Here is a 23,052-nt window from a genome sequence, read left to right as displayed (position 1 = left end):
CTCTGGGTCCCTGCAGGAAGTGTTGGCAAGCACAGGGCCAGTCCTCCAAAGGCCCAGGTGCAGGGAGCCCAGGCCAAGCAGCCTGTGGAAGAAGCCACATGCTGTGCCACCCCGGGGAACACGACTGCAGGCCACGGCCCTTCCCACCTCCTCCTCCTCCTCCTCCTCCTCCTCCTCCTCCTCCCACCCCGCCCCCGCCCCCGCCCCCACATGGCACAGGGCCCAGAGACACCTCAGACACTTGCTACCCAAAGTGCAAAGGGCATCAGTTGCTCCTCCAAACCCCCCCCAGCCCAGCAGACCGCATTGTCCAGCCAGCCCCCGGGCCTCCCTGGGGTGCCCAGCACAAAAGTGCAGACACCCACCGGACCCTCAATCTCAGTTTTCGGATGTTTTTGCCACTCTAAGGACCCGCAGGCCAGCTGGGCCTTCTGGCAGGACAGAGAGCCCCGGAATCCGACGTGGAGAGCTGGGTGTACGTCCCCACGAGGAGGCGGTCCCCACCTCCGCGGCTATCCCCTTGCGGGGAGCGGCAGCCGTGGGGCCTCAGAGAAGACACCAGGCTGGGCCCCCACGGCACAGCGGGAGCACGTCCCCCGCAGGCCACTTAGCCACGGCGGCCAGCCGGCGGACAGTTGGGTTGCGCGAGACGCTGCGGCCGCCCTGCTACCGGGTTCCTGGGAGGGCGTCCTGGAACCAGCGTCCACACCAAGCCCTTGGAAGGCCCAGGCGACGGAGGAGCCCCGTCAGGCAGGGGCCGAGGACGGTGACGGCCCGGGCGGGGAGGAGCGTGTCAGGCAGGGGCAGAGGACGGTGACAGGTGACAGGCCGGGCGGGAAGGAGTCAGTCAGGCAGGGGCCGTGGAGGAGACGGGCTGGGTAAGGGTTAGGGTTAGAGTCAGGGCACAAGTCACAATCGCAAAGACCTGGAAGCCACCCGAGTGCCCATCGACCCACGAGTGGGTAAATAAAATGTGGCGCGTGGACACCACGGAGTGCTATTCGGCTATGAGGAGCAGCGCTGAGGGGGCACCTCTCGTGGTTCTCCTGGCCAGAGCTGGAACCCGTTCCAGTAAGCCAAGTATCCCAAGAATGGACACACGAGCACCACGTGCTCGCGCTCACCAGCAAATGGGTACGAACCGATGGACACCTAAGTGGACACAGAGGAATCACCTTCTTCGGGTGGGTGTCGGGCGGGTGGGGGGAGGGGATGGGCATACACATCCATTAGGAATGGGGTGGGTGCGCACCGACTGGGGGATGGGCGCACTTGAAGCTCTGACCCGAGGGGGGAGGCTGGGAGAGGGCAACGCACCCGACCTTAACATTGGTGCCCCCACAATATGCTGGAGCAACATGAGAGGTAAATGAATAAGAACACGGGGGGGGGAGGGGGGCACGGGCAACACATGTCACCTTAAAACTTGGACTCCCATCATCTGCTTGAAAAGAGAGAGAAAAGAAAATGCAATAATAGAGATAAGAGACACTTTTTAAAAATAATGAATCCGGCCGGGCGCTGTGGCTCACGCCTGTAATCCTAGCTCTTGGGAGGCCGAGGCGGGCGGATTGCTCAAGGTCAGGAGTTCAAAACCAGCCTGAGCAAGAGCGAGACCCCGTCTCTACTATAAATAGAAAGAAATTAATTGGCCAACTGATATATATATAAAAAATTAGCGGGGCATGGTGGCGCATGCCTGCAGTCCCAGCTACCCGGGAGGCTGAGGCAGAAGGATCACTCGAGCCCAGGAGTTTGAAGTTGCTGTGAGCTAGGCTGACGCCACGGCACTCACTCTAGCCTGGGCAACAAACCGAGACTCTGTCTCAAAAAAAAAAAAAAAAAAAATGAATCCGAAGAGAAAAGTAAAAGGAGGCCTGTGGAGCAGGTCTGGGTGTGACTCCGGATGCCCGAACATCAGGTGCCACCACCAAAGATTCCTACGTGTAGCCCATAGAACCCCAAAAGCAACGGGACGAGTTCTGGTCACATACTCCCTCAAAATGACATCCAGGCCTTCTTCTGGAACTCCCTCCCCTCTCAGACTCTCAAGGTTTCCTCCAGCGTGTCGGCTCCCACAGAGCAGACCTTTGGTCTGAGACCTGACTGTCCAGAAGCCACGCATGCTGCCGCGTGGCGGCGGTGTCACGGCTCGGGACAAGAGGAGGCCCCACGGTGCGGGCTGGGGCGCCAGGCACCGCGGCGGGCGCTGAGGGTGGGGGTCACCCCCACCCCGGGCCGCCCCCGCACTCCCAGAAACGCGACAGAACCAGAGGCAAAAAAAAAAAAAAAAAAGAAGAAGAAGCCTACGGCACCCGGTATTCCCGGGCGGTCTCCCATCCAAGTTCTAACCAGGCCCGACCCTGCTTAGCTTCCGAGACCAGACGGGATCGGGCGCGTTCGGGGTGGTGTGGTCGTGGACGGCGGAGGGCGCCCCTGCCCCGCTCGAGAAGCCGAGCCTCTCTGCGCTTCCCCGCCGCCTCCTCCCGCCCCAGGCCCCGCGCCGGGCCGGGCCTGTTGAGTTCGCCGGCCGGGTCCCGTGGGCTCCGAGGGACGGGGTGACAGGCGGGGCGGGCAGGGAGCGGCGGGCCGGGGTTGGGGGCTGTCTCTCTATACACACACACTCACACTCACACTCACTCACTCACTCACACTCACACAAGATGCGCCTCCACGGCTGGACCCGCCAAGGTGGAGACCTTCCAGCCCCCCTCCTCTCCTCGCCTGGCCTCCTTCACCTCCCCGCCCCCCACCCCCAGCGCGCCTCCGGGGCCGCTGACTGCGCACGGGCGGGTGGGCGGGGCGGGGCGCTCGCCCTTTGACCCCAGCCAGGGGCCGCCCTCCCCCACAACCCCTTTCAGCTGTGCCCCCCACCCTGTGGCCCCGCGGCCGCCTATTCCCCCGGGCCAGGGCTGGGGCACAGCGCACGGGGGAGGGGAGCCAGTGTATGGGGCGTCTCTCTCTCTCTCGGGATGTGTCCCATGGGTGGGGTGGGGTGGCGTGGTCTGTGGGGCGCTGAAGAAATCAGTCCCCTCCATCTCCTCCCTCTGGAAAACACCCAAGCCCTTGGAGAACTGCCCGCACCGCTACCGTGGGGGCCGGGACCCTCCTCTGTGTCCTCCTGTGGCCCAGTCCAAGGGGCCTGGGCCTGGCCGGGGCTGCATTGGACCCCAACCACCCTGGCGTGTGGACTCGCTAAAAATCGGCGATTAGATATTGGATTCCAGCGTCATTGAGGTCATTTCACTAATGAGTGCACCGCAAAGAGTTTCCTAATCCATCTGTGAGGGTGGCAACCGAAAGAGAATTTTAGAGCCGACAGAATAGGCGAGGAAAGGCATAGGAGATTTCCACACCCAGTAAGGAAGCCTTTCCCGAAATGGAAGAAAGAAAGGAGCAAACAGAGACACCGGTAGCCCCCCGCCCGGATGAGAGTCTGCCCCTGAGAGAAAGTACCCTGACCAGGTTCTCCCGTGGGTGGGTGGCGAGCTAGCGGCATTCAGAAGAGCGAGGCCCGCAGTCTGTGCAGAAGACACCTGCACTCGGGTGTGTGTGGCGGCACAATTCACAAGCAGCTCCAGATGTTAATCCAAGGAGAAGCCAGGGAGTTCCCAACGCCCCAGGTGTCCTCAGCCCACGACTGGCTGCTGTGGGAATGCGAAGCCCGGCTCCTTGTCTCAGAGCGGGGCAACCAGGAGGTGTGATGTCCACCCCGGGGTTCCCAGGAGGATCAGGCTGAAGCTGGGACTTGGCCTGAAAGTGTCCCCTCGCATGGCCACCCCCTTCCCCTTCCTGCTCCTCTACTCCTGGTGCCCCTCCATCCAGGGGCCAGACCTTAAAGAGTCACCCGCAAGAGAATCCTGGTCCCAAAGGAGCCTTCTGGGGGACCCGTGCTGAGAGAGGTTGTGGGCATGGCCCGCTGGGGCTCTGCCCGACCCAGGGCTGAGAGATGCAACCTCCCAGCTCTGGGTCCCTGCAGGAAGTGTTGGCAAGCACAGGGCCAGTCCTCCAAAGGCCCAGGTGCAGGGAGCCCAGGCCAAGCAGCCTGTGGAAGAAGCCACATGCTGTGCCACCCCGGGGAACACGACTGCAGGCCACGGCCCTTCCCACCTCCTCCTCCTCCTCCTCCTCCTCCTCCTCCTCCTCCCACCCCGCCCCCGCCCCCGCCCCCACATGGCACAGGGCCCAGAGACACCTCAGACACTTGCTACCCAAAGTGCAAAGGGCATCAGTTGCTCCTCCAAACCCCCCCCAGCCCAGCAGACCGCATTGTCCAGCCAGCCCCCGGGCCTCCCTGGGGTGCCCAGCACAAAAGTGCAGACACCCACCGGACCCTCAATCTCAGTTTTCGGATGTTTTTGCCACTCTAAGGACCCGCAGGCCAGCTGGGCCTTCTGGCAGGACAGAGAGCCCCGGAATCCGACGTGGAGAGCTGGGTGTACGTCCCCACGAGGAGGCGGTCCCCACCTCCGCGGCTATCCCCTTGCGGGGAGCGGCAGCCGTGGGGCCTCAGAGAAGACACCAGGCTGGGCCCCCACGGCACAGCGGGAGCACGTCCCCCGCAGGCCACTTAGCCACGGCGGCCAGCCGGCGGACGGTTGGGTTGCGCGAGACGCTGCGGCCGCCCTGCTACCGGGTTCCTGGGAGGGCGTCCTGGAACCAGCGTCCACACCAAGCCCTTGGAAGGCCCAGGCGACGGAGGAGCCCCGTCAGGCAGGGGCCGAGGACGGTGACGGCCCGGGCGGGGAGGAGCGTGTCAGGCAGGGGCAGAGGACGGTGACAGGTGACAGGCCGGGCGGGAAGGAGTCAGTCAGGCAGGGGCCGTGGAGGAGACGGGCTGGGTAAGGGTTAGGGTTAGAGTCAGGGCACAAGTCACAATCGCAAAGACCTGGAAGCCACCCGAGTGCCCATCGACCCACGAGTGGGTAAATAAAATGTGGCGCGTGGACACCACGGAGTGCTATTCGGCTATGAGGAGCAGCGCTGAGGGGGCACCTCTCGTGGTTCTCCTGGCCAGAGCTGGAACCCGTTCCAGTAAGCCAAGTATCCCAAGAATGGACACACGAGCACCACGTGCTCGCGCTCACCAGCAAATGGGTACGAACCGATGGACACCTAAGTGGACACAGAGGAATCACCTTCTTCGGGTGGGTGTCGGGCGGGTGGGGGGAGGGGATGGGCATACACATCCATTAGGAATGGGGTGGGTGCGCACCGACTGGGGGATGGGCGCACTTGAAGCTCTGACCCGAGGGGGGAGGCTGGGAGAGGGCAACGCACCCGACCTTAACATTGGTGCCCCCACAATATGCTGGAGCAACATGAGAGGTAAATGAATAAGAACACGGGGGGGGGAGGGGGGCACGGGCAACACATGTCACCTTAAAACTTGGACTCCCATCATCTGCTTGAAAAGAGAGAGAAAAGAAAATGCAATAATAGAGATAAGAGACACTTTTTAAAAATAATGAATCCGGCCGGGCGCTGTGGCTCACGCCTGTAATCCTAGCTCTTGGGAGGCCGAGGCGGGCGGATTGCTCAAGGTCAGGAGTTCAAAACCAGCCTGAGCAAGAGCGAGACCCCGTCTCTACTATAAATAGAAAGAAATTAATTGGCCAACTGATATATATATAAAAAATTAGCGGGGCATGGTGGCGCATGCCTGCAGTCCCAGCTACCCGGGAGGCTGAGGCAGAAGGATCACTCGAGCCCAGGAGTTTGAAGTTGCTGTGAGCTAGGCTGACGCCACGGCACTCACTCTAGCCTGGGCAACAAACCGAGACTCTGTCTCAAAAAAAAAAAAAAAAAAAATGAATCCGAAGAGAAAAGTAAAAGGAGGCCTGTGGAGCAGGTCTGGGTGTGACTCCGGATGCCCGAACATCAGGTGCCACCACCAAAGATTCCTACGTGTAGCCCATAGAACCCCAAAAGCAACGGGACGAGTTCTGGTCACATACTCCCTCAAAATGACATCCAGGCCTTCTTCTGGAACTCCCTCCCCTCTCAGACTCTCAAGGTTTCCTCCAGCGTGTCGGCTCCCACAGAGCAGACCTTTGGTCTGAGACCTGACTGTCCAGAAGCCACGCATGCTGCCGCGTGGCGGCGGTGTCACGGCTCGGGACAAGAGGAGGCCCCACGGTGCGGGCTGGGGCGCCAGGCACCGCGGCGGGCGCTGAGGGTGGGGGTCACCCCCACCCCGGGCCGCCCCCGCACTCCCAGAAACGCGACAGAACCAGAGGCAAAAAAAAAAAAAAAAAAGAAGAAGAAGCCTACGGCACCCGGTATTCCCGGGCGGTCTCCCATCCAAGTTCTAACCAGGCCCGACCCTGCTTAGCTTCCGAGACCAGACGGGATCGGGCGCGTTCGGGGTGGTGTGGTCGTGGACGGCGGAGGGCGCCCCTGCCCCGCTCGAGAAGCCGAGCCTCTCTGCGCTTCCCCGCCGCCTCCTCCCGCCCCAGGCCCCGCGCCGGGCCGGGCCTGTTGAGTTCACCGGCCGGGTCCCGTGGGCTCCGAGGGACGGGGTGACAGGCGGGGCGGGCAGGGAGCGGCGGGCCGGGGTTGGGGGCTGTCTCTCTATACACACACACTCACACTCACACTCACTCACTCACTCACACTCACACAAGATGCGCCTCCACGGCTGGACCCGCCAAGGTGGAGACCTTCCAGCCCCCCTCCTCTCCTCGCCTGGCCTCCTTCACCTCCCCGCCCCCCACCCCCAGCGCGCCTCCGGGGCCGCTGACTGCGCACGGGCGGGTGGGCGGGGCGGGGCGCTCGCCCTTTGACCCCAGCCAGGGGCCGCCCTCCCCCACAACCCCTTTCAGCTGTGCCCCCCACCCTGTGGCCCCGCGGCCGCCTATTCCCCCGGGCCAGGGCTGGGGCACAGCGCACGGGGGAGGGGAGCCAGTGTATGGGGCGTCTCTCTCTCTCTCGGGATGTGTCCCATGGGTGGGGTGGGGTGGCGTGGTCTGTGGGGCGCTGAAGAAATCAGTCCCCTCCATCTCCTCCCTCTGGAAAACACCCAAGCCCTTGGAGAACTGCCCGCACCGCTACCGTGGGGGCCGGGACCCTCCTCTGTGTCCTCCTGTGGCCCAGTCCAAGGGGCCTGGGCCTGGCCGGGGCTGCATTGGACCCCAACCACCCTGGCGTGTGGACTCGCTAAAAATCGGCGATTAGATATTGGATTCCAGCGTCATTGAGGTCATTTCACTAATGAGTGCACCGCAAAGAGTTTCCTAATCCATCTGTGAGGGTGGCAACCGAAAGAGAATTTTAGAGCCGACAGAATAGGCGAGGAAAGGCATAGGAGATTTCCACACCCAGTAAGGAAGCCTTTCCCGAAATGGAAGAAAGAAAGGAGCAAACAGAGACACCGGTAGCCCCCCGCCCGGATGAGAGTCTGCCCCTGAGAGAAAGTACCCTGACCAGGTTCTCCCGTGGGTGGGTGGCGAGCTAGCGGCATTCAGAAGAGCGAGGCCCGCAGTCTGTGCAGAAGACACCTGCACTCGGGTGTGTGTGGCGGCACAATTCACAAGCAGCTCCAGATGTTAATCCAAGGAGAAGCCAGGGAGTTCCCAACGCCCCAGGTGTCCTCAGCCCACGACTGGCTGCTGTGGGAATGCGAAGCCCGGCTCCTTGTCTCAGAGCGGGGCAACCAGGAGGTGTGATGTCCACCCCGGGGTTCCCAGGAGGATCAGGCTGAAGCTGGGACTTGGCCTGAAAGTGTCCCCTCGCATGGCCACCCCCTTCCCCTTCCTGCTCCTCTACTCCTGGTGCCCCTCCATCCAGGGGCCAGACCTTAAAGAGTCACCCGCAAGAGAATCCTGGTCCCAAAGGAGCCTTCTGGGGGACCCGTGCTGAGAGAGGTTGTGGGCATGGCCCGCTGGGGCTCTGCCCGACCCAGGGCTGAGAGATGCAACCTCCCAGCTCTGGGTCCCTGCAGGAAGTGTTGGCAAGCACAGGGCCAGTCCTCCAAAGGCCCAGGTGCAGGGAGCCCAGGCCAAGCAGCCTGTGGAAGAAGCCACATGCTGTGCCACCCCGGGGAACACGACTGCAGGCCACGGCCCTTCCCACCTCCTCCTCCTCCTCCTCCTCCTCCTCCTCCTCCTCCCACCCCGCCCCCGCCCCCGCCCCCACATGGCACAGGGCCCAGAGACACCTCAGACACTTGCTACCCAAAGTGCAAAGGGCATCAGTTGCTCCTCCAAACCCCCCCCAGCCCAGCAGACCGCATTGTCCAGCCAGCCCCCGGGCCTCCCTGGGGTGCCCAGCACAAAAGTGCAGACACCCACCGGACCCTCAATCTCAGTTTTCGGATGTTTTTGCCACTCTAAGGACCCGCAGGCCAGCTGGGCCTTCTGGCAGGACAGAGAGCCCCGGAATCCGACGTGGAGAGCTGGGTGTACGTCCCCACGAGGAGGCGGTCCCCACCTCCGCGGCTATCCCCTTGCGGGGAGCGGCAGCCGTGGGGCCTCAGAGAAGACACCAGGCTGGGCCCCCACGGCACAGCGGGAGCACGTCCCCCGCAGGCCACTTAGCCACGGCGGCCAGCCGGCGGACGGTTGGGTTGCGCGAGACGCTGCGGCCGCCCTGCTACCGGGTTCCTGGGAGGGCGTCCTGGAACCAGCGTCCACACCAAGCCCTTGGAAGGCCCAGGCGACGGAGGAGCCCCGTCAGGCAGGGGCCGAGGACGGTGACGGCCCGGGCGGGGAGGAGCGTGTCAGGCAGGGGCAGAGGACGGTGACAGGTGACAGGCCGGGCGGGAAGGAGTCAGTCAGGCAGGGGCCGTGGAGGAGACGGGCTGGGTAAGGGTTAGGGTTAGAGTCAGGGCACAAGTCACAATCGCAAAGACCTGGAAGCCACCCGAGTGCCCATCGACCCACGAGTGGGTAAATAAAATGTGGCGCGTGGACACCACGGAGTGCTATTCGGCTATGAGGAGCAGCGCTGAGGGGGCACCTCTCGTGGTTCTCCTGGCCAGAGCTGGAACCCGTTCCAGTAAGCCAAGTATCCCAAGAATGGACACACGAGCACCACGTGCTCGCGCTCACCAGCAAATGGGTACGAACCGATGGACACCTAAGTGGACACAGAGGAATCACCTTCTTCGGGTGGGTGTCGGGCGGGTGGGGGGAGGGGATGGGCATACACATCCATTAGGAATGGGGTGGGTGCGCACCGACTGGGGGATGGGCGCACTTGAAGCTCTGACCCGAGGGGGGAGGCTGGGAGAGGGCAACGCACCCGACCTTAACATTGGTGCCCCCACAATATGCTGGAGCAACATGAGAGGTAAATGAATAAGAACACGGGGGGGGGAGGGGGGCACGGGCAACACATGTCACCTTAAAACTTGGACTCCCATCATCTGCTTGAAAAGAGAGAGAAAAGAAAATGCAATAATAGAGATAAGAGACACTTTTTAAAAATAATGAATCCGGCCGGGCGCTGTGGCTCACGCCTGTAATCCTAGCTCTTGGGAGGCCGAGGCGGGCGGATTGCTCAAGGTCAGGAGTTCAAAACCAGCCTGAGCAAGAGCGAGACCCCGTCTCTACTATAAATAGAAAGAAATTAATTGGCCAACTGATATATATATAAAAAATTAGCGGGGCATGGTGGCGCATGCCTGCAGTCCCAGCTACCCGGGAGGCTGAGGCAGAAGGATCACTCGAGCCCAGGAGTTTGAAGTTGCTGTGAGCTAGGCTGACGCCACGGCACTCACTCTAGCCTGGGCAACAAACCGAGACTCTGTCTCAAAAAAAAAAAAAAAAAAAATGAATCCGAAGAGAAAAGTAAAAGGAGGCCTGTGGAGCAGGTCTGGGTGTGACTCCGGATGCCCGAACATCAGGTGCCACCACCAAAGATTCCTACGTGTAGCCCATAGAACCCCAAAAGCAACGGGACGAGTTCTGGTCACATACTCCCTCAAAATGACATCCAGGCCTTCTTCTGGAACTCCCTCCCCTCTCAGACTCTCAAGGTTTCCTCCAGCGTGTCGGCTCCCACAGAGCAGACCTTTGGTCTGAGACCTGACTGTCCAGAAGCCACGCATGCTGCCGCGTGGCGGCGGTGTCACGGCTCGGGACAAGAGGAGGCCCCACGGTGCGGGCTGGGGCGCCAGGCACCGCGGCGGGCGCTGAGGGTGGGGGTCACCCCCACCCCGGGCCGCCCCCGCACTCCCAGAAACGCGACAGAACCAGAGGCAAAAAAAAAAAAAAAAAGAAGAAGAAGCCTACGGCACCCGGTATTCCCGGGCGGTCTCCCATCCAAGTTCTAACCAGGCCCGACCCTGCTTAGCTTCCGAGACCAGACGGGATCGGGCGCGTTCGGGGTGGTGTGGTCGTGGACGGCGGAGGGCGCCCCTGCCCCGCTCGAGAAGCCGAGCCTCTCTGCGCTTCCCGCGCCGGGCCGGGCCTGTTGAGTTCGCCGGCCGGGTCCCGTGGGCTCCGAGGGACGGGGTGACAGGCGGGGCGGGCAGGGAGCGGCGGGCCGGGGTTGGGGGCTGTCTCTCTATACACACACACTCACACTCACACTCACTCACTCACTCACACTCACACAAGATGCGCCTCCACGGCTGGACCCGCCAAGGTGGAGACCTTCCAGCCCCCCTCCTCTCCTCGCCTGGCCTCCTTCACCTCCCCGCCCCCCACCCCCAGCGCGCCTCCGGGGCCGCTGACTGCGCACGGGCGGGTGGGCGGGGCGGGGCGCTCGCCCTTTGACCCCAGCCAGGGGCCGCCCTCCCCCACAACCCCTTTCAGCTGTGCCCCCCACCCTGTGGCCCCGCGGCCGCCTATTCCCCCGGGCCAGGGCTGGGGCACAGCGCACGGGGGAGGGGAGCCAGTGTATGGGGCGTCTCTCTCTCTCTCGGGATGTGTCCCATGGGTGGGGTGGGGTGGCGTGGTCTGTGGGGCGCTGAAGAAATCAGTCCCCTCCATCTCCTCCCTCTGGAAAACACCCAAGCCCTTGGAGAACTGCCCGCACCGCTACCGTGGGGGCCGGGACCCTCCTCTGTGTCCTCCTGTGGCCCAGTCCAAGGGGCCTGGGCCTGGCCGGGGCTGCATTGGACCCCAACCACCCTGGCGTGTGGACTCGCTAAAAATCGGCGATTAGATATTGGATTCCAGCGTCATTGAGGTCATTTCACTAATGAGTGCACCGCAAAGAGTTTCCTAATCCATCTGTGAGGGTGGCAACCGAAAGAGAATTTTAGAGCCGACAGAATAGGCGAGGAAAGGCATAGGAGATTTCCACACCCAGTAAGGAAGCCTTTCCCGAAATGGAAGAAAGAAAGGAGCAAACAGAGACACCGGTAGCCCCCCGCCCGGATGAGAGTCTGCCCCTGAGAGAAAGTACCCTGACCAGGTTCTCCCGTGGGTGGGTGGCGAGCTAGCGGCATTCAGAAGAGCGAGGCCCGCAGTCTGTGCAGAAGACACCTGCACTCGGGTGTGTGTGGCGGCACAATTCACAAGCAGCTCCAGATGTTAATCCAAGGAGAAGCCAGGGAGTTCCCAACGCCCCAGGTGTCCTCAGCCCACGACTGGCTGCTGTGGGAATGCGAAGCCCGGCTCCTTGTCTCAGAGCGGGGCAACCAGGAGGTGTGATGTCCACCCCGGGGTTCCCAGGAGGATCAGGCTGAAGCTGGGACTTGGCCTGAAAGTGTCCCCTCGCATGGCCACCCCCTTCCCCTTCCTGCTCCTCTACTCCTGGTGCCCCTCCATCCAGGGGCCAGACCTTAAAGAGTCACCCGCAAGAGAATCCTGGTCCCAAAGGAGCCTTCTGGGGGACCCGTGCTGAGAGAGGTTGTGGGCATGGCCCGCTGGGGCTCTGCCCGACCCAGGGCTGAGAGATGCAACCTCCCAGCTCTGGGTCCCTGCAGGAAGTGTTGGCAAGCACAGGGCCAGTCCTCCAAAGGCCCAGGTGCAGGGAGCCCAGGCCAAGCAGCCTGTGGAAGAAGCCACATGCTGTGCCACCCCGGGGAACACGACTGCAGGCCACGGCCCTTCCCACCTCCTCCTCCTCCTCCTCCTCCCACCCCGCCCCCGCCCCCGCCCCCACATGGCACAGGGCCCAGAGACACCTCAGACACTTGCTACCCAAAGTGCAAAGGGCATCAGTTGCTCCTCCAAACCCCCCCCAGCCCAGCAGACCGCATTGTCCAGCCAGCCCCCGGGCCTCCCTGGGGTGCCCAGCACAAAAGTGCAGACACCCACCGGACCCTCAATCTCAGTTTTCGGATGTTTTTGCCACTCTAAGGACCCGCAGGCCAGCTGGGCCTTCTGGCAGGACAGAGAGCCCCGGAATCCGACGTGGAGAGCTGGGTGTACGTCCCCACGAGGAGGCGGTCCCCACCTCCGCGGCTATCCCCTTGCGGGGAGCGGCAGCCGTGGGGCCTCAGAGAAGACACCAGGCTGGGCCCCCACGGCACAGCGGGAGCACGTCCCCCGCAGGCCACTTAGCCACGGCGGCCAGCCGGCGGACGGTTGGGTTGCGCGAGACGCTGCGGCCGCCCTGCTACCGGGTTCCTGGGAGGGCGTCCTGGAACCAGCGTCCACACCAAGCCCTTGGAAGGCCCAGGCGACGGAGGAGCCCCGTCAGGCAGGGGCCGAGGACGGTGACGGCCCGGGCGGGGAGGAGCGTGTCAGGCAGGGGCAGAGGACGGTGACAGGTGACAGGCCGGGCGGGAAGGAGTCAGTCAGGCAGGGGCCGTGGAGGAGACGGGCTGGGTAAGGGTTAGGGTTAGAGTCAGGGCACAAGTCACAATCGCAAAGACCTGGAAGCCACCCGAGTGCCCATCGACCCACGAGTGGGTAAATAAAATGTGGCGCGTGGACACCACGGAGTGCTATTCGGCTATGAGGAGCAGCGCTGAGGGGGCACCTCTCGTGGTTCTCCTGGCCAGAGCTGGAACCCGTTCCAGTAAGCCAAGTATCCCAAGAATGGACACACGAGCACCACGTGCTCGCGCTCACCAGCAAATGGGTACGAACCGATGGACACCTAAGTGGACACAGAGGAATCACCTTCTTCGGGTGGGTGTCGGGCGGGTGGGGGGAGGGGATGGGCATACACATCCATTAGGAATGGGGTGGGTGCGCACCGACTGGGGGATGGGCGCACTTGAAGCTCTGACCCGAGGGGGGAGGCTGGGAGAGGGCAACGCACCCGACCTTAACATTGGTGCCCCCACAATATGCTGGAGCAACATGAGAGGTAAATGAATAAGAACACGGGGGGGGGAGGGGGGCACGGGCAACACATGTCACCTTAAAACTTGGACTCCCATCATCTGCTTGAAAAGAGAGAGAAAAGAAAATGCAATAATAGAGATAAGAGACACTTTTTAAAAATAATGAATCCGGCCGGGCGCTGTGGCTCACGCCTGTAATCCTAGCTCTTGGGAGGCCGAGGCGGGCGGATTGCTCAAGGTCAGGAGTTCAAAACCAGCCTGAGCAAGAGCGAGACCCCGTCTCTACTATAAATAGAAAGAAATTAATTGGCCAACTGATATATATATAAAAAATTAGCGGGGCATGGTGGCGCATGCCTGCAGTCCCAGCTACCCGGGAGGCTGAGGCAGAAGGATCACTCGAGCCCAGGAGTTTGAAGTTGCTGTGAGCTAGGCTGACGCCACGGCACTCACTCTAGCCTGGGCAACAAACCGAGACTCTGTCTCAAAAAAAAAAAAAAAAAAATGAATCCGAAGAGAAAAGTAAAAGGAGGCCTGTGGAGCAGGTCTGGGTGTGACTCCGGATGCCCGAACATCAGGTGCCACCACCAAAGATTCCTACGTGTAGCCCATAGAACCCCAAAAGCAACGGGACGAGTTCTGGTCACATACTCCCTCAAAATGACATCCAGGCCTTCTTCTGGAACTCCCTCCCCTCTCAGACTCTCAAGGTTTCCTCCAGCGTGTCGGCTCCCACAGAGCAGACCTTTGGTCTGAGACCTGACTGTCCAGAAGCCACGCATGCTGCCGCGTGGCGGCGGTGTCACGGCTCGGGACAAGAGGAGGCCCCACGGTGCGGGCTGGGGCGCCAGGCACCGCGGCGGGCGCTGAGGGTGGGGGTCACCCCCACCCCGGGCCGCCCCCGCACTCCCAGAAACGCGACAGAACCAGAGGCAAAAAAAAAAAAAAAAAAGAAGAAGAAGCCTACGGCACCCGGTATTCCCGGGCGGTCTCCCATCCAAGTTCTAACCAGGCCCGACCCTGCTTAGCTTCCGAGACCAGACGGGATCGGGCGCGTTCGGGGTGGTGTGGTCGTGGACGGCGGAGGGCGCCCCTGCCCCGCTCGAGAAGCCGAGCCTCTCTGCGCTTCCCCGCCGCCTCCTCCCGCCCCAGGCCCCGCGCCGGGCCGGGCCTGTTGAGTTCGCCGGCCGGGTCCCGTGGGCTCCGAGGGACGGGGTGACAGGCGGGGCGGGCAGGGAGCGGCGGGCCGGGGTTGGGGGCTGTCTCTCTATACACACACACTCACACTCACACTCACTCACTCACTCACACTCACACAAGATGCGCCTCCACGGCTGGACCCGCCAAGGTGGAGACCTTCCAGCCCCCCTCCTCTCCTCGCCTGGCCTCCTTCACCTCCCCGCCCCCCACCCCCAGCGCGCCTCCGGGGCCGCTGACTGCGCACGGGCGGGTGGGCGGGGCGGGGCGCTCGCCCTTTGACCCCAGCCAGGGGCCGCCCTCCCCCACAACCCCTTTCAGCTGTGCCCCCCACCCTGTGGCCCCGCGGCCGCCTATTCCCCCGGGCCAGGGCTGGGGCACAGCGCACGGGGGAGGGGAGCCAGTGTATGGGGCGTCTCTCTCTCTCTCTCGGGATGTGTCCCATGGGTGGGGTGGGGTGGCGTGGTCTGTGGGGCGCTGAAGAAATCAGTCCCCTCCATCTCCTCCCTCTGGAAAACACCCAAGCCCTTGGAGAACTGCCCGCACCGCTACCGTGGGGGCCGGGACCCTCCTCTGTGTCCTCCTGTGGCCCAGTCCAAGGGGCCTGGGCCTGGCCGGGGCTGCATTGGACCCCAACCACCCTGGCGTGTGGACTCGCTAAAAATCGGCGATTAGATATTGGATTCCAGCGTCATTGAGGTCATTTCACTAATGAGTGCACCGCAAAGAGTTTCCTAATCCATCTGTGAGGGTGGCAACCGAAAGAGAATTTTAGAGCCGACAGAATAGGCGAGGAAAGGCATAGGAGATTTCCACACCCAGTAAGGAAGCCTTTCCCGAAATGGAAGAAAGAAAGGAGCAAACAGAGACACCGGTAGCCCCCCGCCCGGATGAGAGTCTGCCCCTGAGAGAAAGTACCCTGACCAGGTTCTCCCGTGGGTGGGTGGCGAGCTAGCGGCATTCAGAAGAGCGAGGCCCGCAGTCTGTGCAGAAGACACCTGCACTCGGGTGTGTGTGGCGGCACAATTCACAAGCAGCTCCAGATGTTAATCCAAGGAGAAGCCAGGGAGTTCCCAACGCCCCAGGTGTCCTCAGCCCACGACTGGCTGCTGTGGGAATGCGAAGCCCGGCTCCTTGTCTCAGAGCGGGGCAACCAGGAGGTGTGATGTCCACCCCGGGGTTCCCAGGAGGATCAGGCTGAAGCTGGGACTTGGCCTGAAAGTGTCCCCTCGCATGGCCACCCCCTTCCCCTTCCTGCTCCTCTACTCCTGGTGCCCCTCCATCCAGGGGCCAGACCTTAAAGAGTCACCCGCAAGAGAATCCTGGTCCCAAAGGAGCCTTCTGGGGGACCCGTGCTGAGAGAGGTTGTGGGCATGGCCCGCTGGGGCTCTGCCCGACCCAGGGCTGAGAGATGCAACCTCCCAGCTCTGGGTCCCTGCAGGAAGTGTTGGCAAGCACAGGGCCAGTCCTCCAAAGGCCCAGGTGCAGGGAGCCCAGGCCAAGCAGCCTGTGGAAGAAGCCACATGCTGTGCCACCCCGGGGAACACGACTGCAGGCCACGGCCCTTCCCACCTCCTCCTCCTCCTCCTCCTCCTCCTCCTCCTCCTCCCACCCCGCCCCCGCCCCCGCCCCCACATGGCACAGGGCCCAGAGACACCTCAGACACTTGCTACCCAAAGTGCAAAGGGCATCAGTTGCTCCTCCAAACCCCCCCCAGCCCAGCAGACCGCATTGTCCAGCCAGCCCCCGGGCCTCCCTGGGGTGCCCAGCACAAAAGTGCAGACACCCACCGGACCCTCAATCTCAGTTTTCGGATGTTTTTGCCACTCTAAGGACCCGCAGGCCAGCTGGGCCTTCTGGCAGGACAGAGAGCCCCGGAATCCGACGTGGAGAGCTGGGTGTACGTCCCCACGAGGAGGCGGTCCCCACCTCCGCGGCTATCCCCTTGCGGGGAGCGGCAGCCGTGGGGCCTCAGAGAAGACACCAGGCTGGGCCCCCACGGCACAGCGGGAGCACGTCCCCCGCAGGCCACTTAGCCACGGCGGCCAGCCGGCGGACGGTTGGGTTGCGCGAGACGCTGCGGCCGCCCTGCTACCGGGTTCCTGGGAGGGCGTCCTGGAACCAGCGTCCACACCAAGCCCTTGGAAGGCCCAGGCGACGGAGGAGCCCCGTCAGGCAGGGGCCGAGGACGGTGACGGCCCGGGCGGGGAGGAGCGTGTCAGGCAGGGGCAGAGGACGGTGACAGGTGACAGGCCGGGCGGGAAGGAGTCAGTCAGGCAGGGGCCGTGGAGGAGACGGGCTGGGTAAGGGTTAGGGTTAGAGTCAGGGCACAAGTCACAATCGCAAAGACCTGGAAGCCACCCGAGTGCCCATCGACCCACGAGTGGGTAAATAAAATGTGGCGCGTGGACACCACGGAGTGCTATTCGGCTATGAGGAGCAGCGCTGAGGGGGCACCTCTCGTGGTTCTCCTGGCCAGAGCTGGAACCCGTTCCAGTAAGCCAAGTATCCCAAGAATGGACACACGAGCACCACGTGCTCGCGCTCACCAGCAAATGGGTACGAACCGATGGACACCTAAGTGGACACAGAGGAATCACCTTCTTCGGGTGGGTGTCGGGCGGGTGGGGGGAGGGGATGGGCATACACATCCATTAGGAATGGGGTGGGTGCGCACCGACTGGGGGATGGGCGCACTTGAAGCTCTGACCCGAGGGGGGAGGCTGGGAGAGGGCAACGCACCCGACCTTAACATTGGTGCCCCCACAATATGCTGGAGCAACATGAGAGGTAAATGAATAAGAACACGGGGGGGGGAGGGGGGCACGGGCAACACATGTCACCTTAAAACTTGGACTCCCATCATCTGCTTGAAAAGAGAGAGAAAAGAAAATGCAATAATAGAGATAAGAGACACTTTTTAAAAATAATGAATCCGGCCGGGCGCTGTGGCTCACGCCTGTAATCCTAGCTCTTGGGAGGCCGAGGCGGGCGGATTGCTCAAGGTCAGGAGTTCAAAACCAGCCTGAGCAAGAGCGAGACCCCGTCTCTACTATAAATAGAAAGAAATTAATTGGCCAACTGATATATATATAAAAAATTAGCGGGGCATGGTGGCGCATGCCTGCAGTCCCAGCTACCCGGGAGGCTGAGGCAGAAGGATCACTCGAGCCCAGGAGTTTGAAGTTGCTGTGAGCTAGGCTGACGCCACGGCACTCACTCTAGCCTGGGCAACAAACCGAGACTCTGTCTCAAAAAAAAAAAAAAAAAAAATGAATCCGAAGAGAAAAGTAAAAGGAGGCCTGTGGAGCAGGTCTGGGTGTGACTCCGGATGCCCGAACATCAGGTGCCACCACCAAAGATTCCTACGTGTAGCCCATAGAACCCCAAAAGCAACGGGACGAGTTCTGGTCACATACTCCCTCAAAATGACATCCAGGCCTTCTTCTGGAACTCCCTCCCCTCTCAGACTCTCAAGGTTTCCTCCAGCGTGTCGGCTCCCACAGAGCAGACCTTTGGTCTGAGACCTGACTGTCCAGAAGCCACGCATGCTGCCGCGTGGCGGCGGTGTCACGGCTCGGGACAAGAGGAGGCCCCACGGTGCGGGCTGGGGCGCCAGGCACCGCGGCGGGCGCTGAGGGTGGGGGTCACCCCCACCCCGGGCCGCCCCCGCACTCCCAGAAACGCGACAGAACCAGAGGCAAAAAAAAAAAAAAAAAAGAAGAAGAAGCCTACGGCACCCGGTATTCCCGGGCGGTCTCCCATCCAAGTTCTAACCAGGCCCGACCCTGCTTAGCTTCCGAGACCAGACGGGATCGGGCGCGTTCGGGGTGGTGTGGTCGTGGACGGCGGAGGGCGCCCCTGCCCCGCTCGAGAAGCCGAGCCTCTCTGCGCTTCCCGCGCCGGGCCGGGCCTGTTGAGTTCGCCGGCCGGGTCCCGTGGGCTCCGAGGGACGGGGTGACAGGCGGGGCGGGCAGGGAGCGGCGGGCCGGGGTTGGGGGCTGTCTCTCTATACACACACACTCACACTCACACTCACTCACTCACTCACACTCACACAAGATGCGCCTCCACGGCTGGACCCGCCAAGGTGGAGACCTTCCAGCCCCCCTCCTCTCCTCGCCTGGCCTCCTTCACCTCCCCGCCCCCCACCCCCAGCGCGCCTCCGGGGCCGCTGACTGCGCACGGGCGGGTGGGCGGGGCGGGGCGCTCACCCTTTGACCCCAGCCAGGGGCCGCCCTCCCCCACAACCCCTTTCAGCTGTGCCCCCCACCCTGTGGCCCCGCGGCCGCCTATTCCCCCGGGCCAGGGCTGGGGCACAGCGCACGGGGGAGGGGAGCCAGTGTATGGGGCGTCTCTCTCTCTCTCGGGATGTGTCCCATGGGTGGGGTGGGGTGGCGTGGTCTGTGGGGCGCTGAAGAAATCAGTCCCCTCCATCTCCTCCCTCTGGAAAACACCCAAGCCCTTGGAGAACTGCCCGCACCGCTACCGTGGGGGCCGGGACCCTCCTCTGTGTCCTCCTGTGGCCCAGTCCAAGGGGCCTGGGCCTGGCCGGGGCTGCATTGGACCCCAACCACCCTGGCGTGTGGACTCGCTAAAAATCGGCGATTAGATATTGGATTCCAGCGTCATTGAGGTCATTTCACTAATGAGTGCACCGCAAAGAGTTTCCTAATCCATCTGTGAGGGTGGCAACCGAAAGAGAATTTTAGAGCCGACAGAATAGGCGAGGAAAGGCATAGGAGATTTCCACACCCAGTAAGGAAGCCTTTCCCGAAATGGAAGAAAGAAAGGAGCAAACAGAGACACCGGTAGCCCCCCGCCCGGATGAGAGTCTGCCCCTGAGAGAAAGTACCCTGACCAGGTTCTCCCGTGGGTGGGTGGCGAGCTAGCGGCATTCAGAAGAGCGAGGCCCGCAGTCTGTGCAGAAGACACCTGCACTCGGGTGTGTGTGGCGGCACAATTCACAAGCAGCTCCAGATGTTAATCCAAGGAGAAGCCAGGGAGTTCCCAACGCCCCAGGTGTCCTCAGCCCACGACTGGCTGCTGTGGGAATGCGAAGCCCGGCTCCTTGTCTCAGAGCGGGGCAACCAGGAGGTGTGATGTCCACCCCGGGGTTCCCAGGAGGATCAGGCTGAAGCTGGGACTTGGCCTGAAAGTGTCCCCTCGCATGGCCACCCCCTTCCCCTTCCTGCTCCTCTACTCCTGGTGCCCCTCCATCCAGGGGCCAGACCTTAAAGAGTCACCCGCAAGAGAATCCTGGTCCCAAAGGAGCCTTCTGGGGGACCCGTGCTGAGAGAGGTTGTGGGCATGGCCCGCTGGGGCTCTGCCCGACCCAGGGCTGAGAGATGCAACCTCCCAGCTCTGGGTCCCTGCAGGAAGTGTTGGCAAGCACAGGGCCAGTCCTCCAAAGGCCCAGGTGCAGGGAGCCCAGGCCAAGCAGCCTGTGGAAGAAGCCACATGCTGTGCCACCCCGGGGAACACGACTGCAGGCCACGGCCCTTCCCACCTCCTCCTCCTCCTCCTCCTCCCACCCCGCCCCCGCCCCCGCCCCCACATGGCACAGGGCCCAGAGACACCTCAGACACTTGCTACCCAAAGTGCAAAGGGCATCAGTTGCTCCTCCAAACCCCCCCCAGCCCAGCAGACCGCATTGTCCAGCCAGCCCCCGGGCCTCCCTGGGGTGCCCAGCACAAAAGTGCAGACACCCACCGGACCCTCAATCTCAGTTTTCGGATGTTTTTGCCACTCTAAGGACCCGCAGGCCAGCTGGGCCTTCTGGCAGGACAGAGAGCCCCGGAATCCGACGTGGAGAGCTGGGTGTACGTCCCCACGAGGAGGCGGTCCCCACCTCCGCGGCTATCCCCTTGCGGGGAGCGGCAGCCGTGGGGCCTCAGAGAAGACACCAGGCTGGGCCCCCACGGCACAGCGGGAGCACGTCCCCCGCAGGCCACTTAGCCACGGCGGCCAGCCGGCGGACGGTTGGGTTGCGCGAGACGCTGCGGCCGCCCTGCTACCGGGTTCCTGGGAGGGCGTCCTGGAACCAGCGTCCACACCAAGCCCTTGGAAGGCCCAGGCGACGGAGGAGCCCCGTCAGGCAGGGGCCGAGGACGGTGACGGCCCGGGCGGGGAGGAGCGTGTCAGGCAGGGGCAGAGGACGGTGACAGGTGACAGGCCGGGCGGGAAGGAGTCAGTCAGGCAGGGGCCGTGGAGGAGACGGGCTGGGTAAGGGTTAGGGTTAGAGTCAGGGCACAAGTCACAATCGCAAAGACCTGGAAGCCACCCGAGTGCCCATCGACCCACGAGTGGGTAAATAAAATGTGGCGCGTGGACACCACGGAGTGCTATTCGGCTATGAGGAGCAGCGCTGAGGGGGCACCTCTCGTGGTTCTCCTGGCCAGAGCTGGAACCCGTTCCAGTAAGCCAAGTATCCCAAGAATGGACACACGAGCACCACGTGCTCGCGCTCACCAGCAAATGGGTACGAACCGATGGACACCTAAGTGGACACAGAGGAATCACCTTCTTCGGGTGGGTGTCGGGCGGGTGGGGGGAGGGGATGGGCATACACATCCATTAGGAATGGGGTGGGTGCGCACCGACTGGGGGATGGGCGCACTTGAAGCTCTGACCCGAGGGGGGAGGCTGGGAGAGGGCAACGCACCCGACCTTAACATTGGTGCCCCCACAATATGCTGGAGCAACATGAGAGGTAAATGAATAAGAACACGGGGGGGGGAGGGGGGCACGGGCAACACATGTCACCTTAAAACTTGGACTCCCATCATCTGCTTGAAAAGAGAGAGAAAAGAAAATGCAATAATAGAGATAAGAGACACTTTTTAAAAATAATGAATCCGGCCGGGCGCTGTGGCTCACGCCTGTAATCCTAGCTCTTGGGAGGCCGAGGCGGGCGGATTGCTCAAGGTCAGGAGTTCAAAACCAGCCTGAGCAAGAGCGAGACCCCGTCTCTACTATAAATAGAAAGAAATTAATTGGCCAACTGATATATATATAAAAAATTAGCGGGGCATGGTGGCGCATGCCTGCAGTCCCAGCTACCCGGGAGGCTGAGGCAGAAGGATCACTCGAGCCCAGGAGTTTGAAGTTGCTGTGAGCTAGGCTGACGCCACGGCACTCACTCTAGCCTGGGCAACAAACCGAGACTCTGTCTCAAAAAAAAAAAAAAAAAAATGAATCCGAAGAGAAAAGTAAAAGGAGGCCTGTGGAGCAGGTCTGGGTGTGACTCCGGATGCCCGAACATCAGGTGCCACCACCAAAGATTCCTACGTGTAGCCCATAGAACCCCAAAAGCAACGGGACGAGTTCTGGTCACATACTCCCTCAAAATGACATCCAGGCCTTCTTCTGGAACTCCCTCCCCTCTCAGACTCTCAAGGTTTCCTCCAGCGTGTCGGCTCCCACAGAGCAGACCTTTGGTCTGAGACCTGACTGTCCAGAAGCCACGCATGCTGCCGCGTGGCGGCGGTGTCACGGCTCGGGACAAGAGGAGGCCCCACGGTGCGGGCTGGGGCGCCAGGCACCGCGGCGGGCGCTGAGGGTGGGGGTCACCCCCACCCCGGGCCGCCCCCGCACTCCCAGAAACGCGACAGAACCAGAGGCAAAAAAAAAAAAAAAAAAGAAGAAGAAGCCTACGGCACCCGGTATTCCCGGGCGGTCTCCCATCCAAGTTCTAACCAGGCCCGACCCTGCTTAGCTTCCGAGACCAGACGGGATCGGGCGCGTTCGGGGTGGTGTGGTCGTGGACGGCGGAGGGCGCCCCTGCCCCGCTCGAGAAGCCGAGCCTCTCTGCGCTTCCCCGCCGCCTCCTCCCGCCCCAGGCCCCGCGCCGGGCCGGGCCTGTTGAGTTCGCCGGCCGGGTCCCGTGGGCTCCGAGGGACGGGGTGACAGGCGGGGCGGGCAGGGAGCGGCGGGCCGGGGTTGGGGGCTGTCTCTCTATACACACACACTCACACTCACACTCACTCACTCACTCACACTCACACAAGATGCGCCTCCACGGCTGGACCCGCCAAGGTGGAGACCTTCCAGCCCCCCTCCTCTCCTCGCCTGGCCTCCTTCACCTCCCCGCCCCCCACCCCCAGCGCGCCTCCGGGGCCGCTGACTGCGCACGGGCGGGTGGGCGGGGCGGGGCGCTCGCCCTTTGACCCCAGCCAGGGGCCGCCCTCCCCCACAACCCCTTTCAGCTGTGCCCCCCACCCTGTGGCCCCGCGGCCGCCTATTCCCCCGGGCCAGGGCTGGGGCACAGCGCACGGGGGAGGGGAGCCAGTGTATGGGGCGTCTCTCTCTCTCTCTCGGGATGTGTCCCATGGGTGGGGTGGGGTGGCGTGGTCTGTGGGGCGCTGAAGAAATCAGTCCCCTCCATCTCCTCCCTCTGGAAAACACCCAAGCCCTTGGAGAACTGCCCGCACCGCTACCGTGGGGGCCGGGACCCTCCTCTGTGTCCTCCTGTGGCCCAGTCCAAGGGGCCTGGGCCTGGCCGGGGCTGCATTGGACCCCAACCACCCTGGCGTGTGGACTCGCTAAAAATCGGCGATTAGATATTGGATTCCAGCGTCATTGAGGTCATTTCACTAATGAGTGCACCGCAAAGAGTTTCCTAATCCATCTGTGAGGGTGGCAACCGAAAGAGAATTTTAGAGCCG

The 23,052-nt window shown here is 62.6% G+C and overlaps 6 pseudogenes; all 6 read right to left on the bottom strand.

Moving 5' to 3' along the window:
• Positions 1-2,303: 2,303 nt before the first annotated feature.
• Positions 2,304-2,422, bottom strand: LOC142861819 (uncharacterized; annotated as a pseudogene).
• Positions 2,423-6,266: 3,844 nt separating this feature from the next.
• LOC142861818 (uncharacterized) lies at positions 6,267-6,385 on the bottom strand (annotated as a pseudogene).
• Positions 6,386-10,228: 3,843 nt separating this feature from the next.
• On the bottom strand, positions 10,229-10,347 carry LOC142861817 (uncharacterized; annotated as a pseudogene).
• Positions 10,348-14,149: 3,802 nt separating this feature from the next.
• Positions 14,150-14,268, bottom strand: LOC142861816 (uncharacterized; annotated as a pseudogene).
• A 3,846-nt stretch (positions 14,269-18,114) lies between these two features.
• On the bottom strand, positions 18,115-18,233 carry LOC142861815 (uncharacterized; annotated as a pseudogene).
• Positions 18,234-22,035: 3,802 nt separating this feature from the next.
• On the bottom strand, positions 22,036-22,154 carry LOC142861814 (uncharacterized; annotated as a pseudogene).
• Between the last annotated feature and the right edge of the window lie 898 nt (positions 22,155-23,052).

The sequence above is a fragment of the Microcebus murinus genome, chromosome 17 (assembly GCF_040939455.1).
Source record: "Microcebus murinus isolate Inina chromosome 17, M.murinus_Inina_mat1.0, whole genome shotgun sequence".
NCBI classification, from domain to species: Eukaryota; Metazoa; Chordata; class Mammalia; order Primates; family Cheirogaleidae; genus Microcebus; species Microcebus murinus.
This window is presented reverse-complemented; position numbering and strand designations above follow the sequence as displayed.